Below are 6,009 nucleotides of genomic sequence, written 5' to 3' on the forward strand. Positions count from 1 at the left end.
ACATGACAAGACCAAGTCCTCATCCCATAAGAATTTGACACATGGTGGATGATGTAGATCATTTTATGCTGAATGGATCCCCTATTGGCACCATGTGTTACTCATGTGCCAACTCCTCTGTTTGTGTGGTGCCAAAGTGGCATCCAAGTGGCATTCTCGTATACTTTTGATTTTGGTGATGGCCATGTATAAATTGGCTTTATATTGATCATCAATTGGCTTTGATTTCGATAATTGTTCCCACTTTTGTTCAAAATTCTGATTTTAACGATTGATGGACCATTTGATTAGCCCTCCGCACTTCGATTTTAACCATCATGCAACTAGTTACTAAGTTTATTTGATTTGAATCTTAAATGAGATCAATAATTTTGACTACAAGGCATCCAAGTGGCATTCACATATACTTTTGATTTTGGTGATCGCCAAGTACAATTTGCTTCATATTGACCTTCAATTGGTTTTGATCTCAATAGTTGTTCCCACATTTTATCGAAATTCTAATTTTAATGATTGATGGACCAATTGATTAACCCTCTACACTTTGGCTGTCAAAAACTTCGATTTTGACCATCGATCAACTAGTTGCCAAGTTTATTCGATTCAAATCTTAATCGAGATCGGTAATTTTGACTATGAATTAAGGTAAAAAAAATTGGCAATCAAATTTCCATGTCTACAACATGCAATGGAACGACTCTAAGCCATGGATGAGGAGGATGTAATCAATTGTGTCATGCATTGAACCAACTATTAAAGTTCATTTGGAGCACTAAGAACAATACTAACTACACCACCAGTAGATGACTCTCCATGCTTAGGAAAACTCAAGTTAACCTAGACAGGTTTAACAAATTTATCTTAACATTTGTCTAAAAAATTGTTAGTATACCCATAGATGACTCACAACTTGTTATGGACTCAATAGCATCACAAGTTACCAGCAAGCATAGGAATTAATTAATGTGATTTTCAATTTTCATGTAATTAATTTTGGTTTGGTTTGGTTTACAATTTATTTGGCTTGAACCAGTGACCCAAGGGTCTGAATTGTATTTGGCGTCCTCAACCCTATTTAAGGGGACAACTAGGTTAATGAAAGGTAGCGATTGAATTATCAAATTAGCCTAGAGTAAATTAGAGTAACAGGTCGAGAGCTCCTTCAAGCTCTCCCCCTTTTTTTCCCAAATCCCCTTTCCGAATTGCTTCTTTACATCACTCCATCAATCTATCCCTACGTCAAGCAAAGCAATGGAAGGAAGAGAAGAGAGGAGGGTGACAAGATCTATAGCTCGTGAGGATCCTAACACAACTATGGCCTCCTTTACGCCCAAATGTATCTCTGCCTTGTCCTCGCCCACCCTGACCATGTCCACGAGTAGAGTAACCCTAAACTGGGCAAATATTGAGGGAAACAGCTTTTATCCCCTTGTGCCTTGTGTAACTACAGCTACCACACAAGCATTATTCTATTAAAGGCTTTTTCGAGTGTAGGTATAGTATCATTTACAAGTACTTATGCAATCATCAAGAAATTTGGCCATAGGAGCTGCCCCTGCTGCACTTGAAGATCTATTTCCTTAGTGATGAAAAGATGATAAGTTTTAATCTCATATAAAATACTTTACAACTAACTAAAATAATAAATAACTAAACAATCTCTCCTCTTTAACCCAAAAAACCTTGTATACAATTCATAGATTCGATACATATTACTCTCTTGATCACAGGGAGCTTCTAGTGACTTTCAAGTTTCTTTTGATGTCTTGCAATTCATCAAATGCTTCCTAAATTTTGACTCTATGTTGTTTAATAGTCATGTCATAACTTGATTATCGTCTGCCTCACAATCATCAGTCATTAGGTTAGAACGATCATCCCTCAAGTATTTTGTCTTCTACTTAGCTTTTAGATAAATCCACATAGATTTGGCCCTGGCCAGATAATTTTATCCATTCAACTTCTCCACAAATAGTATCCTTACCATCCAGATAACCAGACTTTTTGGCTGGTTTAATCACTTCACTTGAATTAGTCATGCAGAATTTTTAACAAATAACATGCTGGAATGCACTACTAAAACAACCAGCACTAGAAAATAACATATATGCCTGCACAAATGAAGTGGAGCCTACATATATACAGAAAATTAGGGCACTGAAAGCATATTTGATACTATCAATTTGTTACCTTCCACTAATCAAGAAAGCAATCTGAAGAGGAAATCATTTAGGGTCGATGTCAACTTCGGGGTGATAATGCAAGTAATCTGCAACCCTAGAAGACGTGCAAACACAATATTGGAAGAGAATGAACCAAATAACCCTCTAGGGGTACAAAAACTTCATAAAGTTCTTCAATTGACAGCACAAACCATCAACCCTAAGGTTATGATACAAATAAAGGACAAAAAGTCTTAACTTTAACTTCAATTAGTAGCAATTCTGGAAAGTTTCCCTTCTTGGATAGTTCTCATACTTGAGGAGGGGAATAAGCTCTTTAAAATACTCATAATAATCAGGTCGTATATGCTCAAGTACCATGTAAAATTATGGGAAAAATAAGAAGAAATAGAAAAGAAAAGATAGAGAAGAAGTTGAGAAGGTTGTGTTGAATAAAGCCGTAGTTTTCAAAGCAAGGGAAACAACCCGAAAATCACTTATATACTAAAAAACAAGATATAAAATAACATATATACCCCTCTAGATATAAACAATGATATCTCCCTAATTACATATCAAATAAAACAAAATTTTAACCATATAATTTTAGCATAAAGATAAACTAACTGCTATCCCCTGGGGAACATACAAGGCATGATAAATAACCAAAATACCCTTTTTACAGATATTTCAACAAAACATTTGATTCATAGGCTGAGGGAATATTTAGTATTAATCTTGAAAGTAGCCAAGAAGAGCATGTTAGGAATCAGATCAACAGAGGCATTGTGCTAGATGGCATTGACTGCTCTAATGCATGCTATTCAAGTAATGAACTTGCTAAGACTTAAATTTTGAAAATACCCAAAGAACGGGAAGAAGTTGCACTAAGAGGTGATTCTCGGCCTTGTTCTTGTCCCTCTCTCTAGAGTGTTACATTGATGACGAACTTGATAGCCAAGAAGAGATGGATACGACCTGTGACCTCAGGGCACACACATCAGATGACAACAATGCCAATTATACCCATAGTAGTAGTGAAGAAGGTGATTCTGTGGATGTAATGGAAAAGTCCTCAAGGCAACTTGAAGAGAAGGAAGAGCTCAACAATGATGATCTAGTTTTAGAATTCAATCCTGAATCAGAGCTTTTAATATCTGAGAGCAAACGTAGAACATCTTGCATGAGTGAAGTAGCAGAATGGGAAACAGGTCCTGCAGCCGTTGAAGACGCAAGATGCCGTTCAAAATATTGCAGAGTCGACACAGTAGAAATGGGTGAAATGAACCTGCAATCAGCCCATAACGGTTGTCTGTCACAGAATTACCCTCAATTGCATGATCTTGGTTCCCAGACATTCTGATTGCTTGTTAGCAGGTTTTGGTTTTCCTAACAAGCATGATTTCTGTGTTCTCTGTTATTGACTTTTACAAAGTGGGGTTCTTTGATTGTGATTGACATTGTTCAGCTACCCACTGTAACTTGGAGATTTTGTATCAGGTGACTACTTCATTCTGATTATATTCTTACGGTTTGAACAAGTTGCAAGACTGATCCAAATTGTCAAAGTATTGATTCAGTCAATGGAGATTGTGTAATCAACTGTCAAAGTAGACGTGTTTCTTTGAAAAAAAAATTATATAAACTTTTCTTGGCTCAGCTGAAGACCACTTCTACACTACCAATAATCATCACAAGAGCAAAGCCTATATTTGAATCTGTGGAACCTGATTTTATCACGAACCGCAATTTCCCGATTGCAGATCCTTGAGATGAACTTAGCCATACTGTGACAGTCATTGCAAACCCGAAGGTTCTCCATGATCGTGAGAGGGGATCCAGGGGCTGTGCTTGTTAGGCCAAGACCTATTGCCAATTTCTCACTATGATGCCCTAGGAACTGTTCTTTCTCCTCCTCATCTATGTCATACAACACCAACGAAATCTCTGCAGAGTATCCATCACTACTAGCCTTTGTCCCTAGCTCCTCCAGTTTATGAAGAATCTCATTATAGCTGGGATGAGACTTGTCCCAGAGATGAATTCATGGATAGTGTTGTGGGGCAATATTGAACTGCAGCCTGATACTTTTGTAATCCCTTTTGTGGATTATTGTCTTCCTCCACATCACCCCATTTTTCAACTGAGGCGTATAAGTTTGATAAAAGCACGTAATCACCACTATTTTTAGCTTCTATTCGTTCTACATCTTTGTGAAGTCTGTAACCTGAAAGCAAAGCCCTCCAAACAACATCTGGTTCTATTGGCGTATTTCTTATTACCTCATCTGCTTCCATTGATTGCCTGGATAGCCCAAGCAGATCAACTAGACACACATAATGCTCCATGATTTGAATGACACCAATTTCCTTCATTGTACAATAAAAGTGCTTCTTTCCTTCTTCCACAAATCCCCCATGACTTCAAGCCAATAAAGACCCCAGTGAATGTAACTTCATCAGGCCAAACACTTCTATTTAGCTGCATGTTACTAAATAATCCCCCAGTGTTTCTCTGGTGTGACTACTCATGGCCAACCCATTTAACATGGCATTCCAAGTGCAAGTATTTTTCTCAGGAAAATTCTCAAAGACCTGTAAATCCAAGTGCACAGCTCCACACTTAGAGTACCTGTCAATAAGGGAAGAACCCAGGAAGGGGTCCAACAAAAAATTGTTCTTATTAAGGTAAACATGGATCCATTTCCCCATATCCAGAGCCCTAGCGCTTGCACAAGCAGATAATGCACTCGTAATGGTAATTGTTTTGGGCTTGAAGTTCTCAATTTGCATTTGATGATATAAATTTAGGGCCTCAACAGGGTGGCGGTTCTGCAGATAACCTGAGATCATTGCATTCCATGAAACCAGATCTTTCTCTGGCATTTTATCAAAATGCCGCCTAGCTTCACAGACGTCCCCGCTGTTGGAGAAACCAGTAACCAGAGCAGTCCAACTAACAATGTTTAGCTCAAGGACTTGGGCAAAGAGATCAGAAGCAGAGTTCATATCCCCTGCCGATGCATAACCATGTTAAAGGAGACGACGTCTCGCTGGGTCAATTCATCAAACAGTCTCCTTGCATCAAGTAACTGGCTGCACAGACCGTAACAATAGATTATTGCATTCTGAAGAAGAGTATAAAAGCTAAACCCCAATTTTAACGTTAAAGAATGCATTTGACAAGTTTGAAAGAGGGATTTCGATCAGGAACTTGCTTTCAGGAGGAACTGAACGGTCACAGTAGTGAGTTTGATGTGACGCATCTGGGTCGCAAAGAAGGCAAAAGTCTTTGAAGGGGTGGACAATCTAGCATATGCGAAGAGCATCGAACGATGAACTGAGCATGAATTTGTTGAACCTGTTTTGACCGACGAAGATGGAGATCGCAACAAATTGCTGATATTAGTATGTTTATTATGTCGAAATGAGACCGAAGAGAAGTGACTTAGCCGAACGATATGCATCTATCAAACAAGAGCTCACAATACACATGCAGGAAGAGACGCATAAGTTCTTCTATCACCACATCCTTAAAACTTCACAATAACTAATGAAAACGTTACAGGTAAGAACCGAGTACAAGACTCAAAATCAAAAGGGCAGACCATCGTCAGTAACCCTGATCAACTCCTCGCGTTTCAGAATAAATGGCAGGGACGAAACCGCGAAAGCGAGTGAAAACATAGCCAGGCACAGGCAGCTCCATTGCCTCTGGGTCCCTGTGTCAGTATGATAAATACGCTACTCAACGTGGGGCCAGAAAATTTGACTTCTCATCTTTTGGTTGGTTGGACCGTATTGATAGCAATCGTCATTCTGCCAGGAAAGTACGAAAATATCTCTGA

The 6,009-nt window shown here is 38.6% G+C and overlaps 1 pseudogene; it reads right to left on the bottom strand.

The window, feature by feature from the left end:
- Positions 1-3,806: 3,806 nt before the first annotated feature.
- LOC137960619 (putative pentatricopeptide repeat-containing protein At5g40405) lies at positions 3,807-5,763 on the bottom strand (annotated as a pseudogene).
- Positions 5,764-6,009: the final 246 nt, after the last annotated feature.

This window comes from Aristolochia californica, unplaced genomic scaffold (genome assembly GCF_029961685.1).
Source record: "Aristolochia californica isolate CCGP_79_NKW_82.1479 unplaced genomic scaffold, dmAriCali1.0.hap1 SCAF_3, whole genome shotgun sequence".
NCBI classification, from domain to species: domain Eukaryota; kingdom Viridiplantae; phylum Streptophyta; class Magnoliopsida; order Piperales; family Aristolochiaceae; genus Aristolochia; species Aristolochia californica.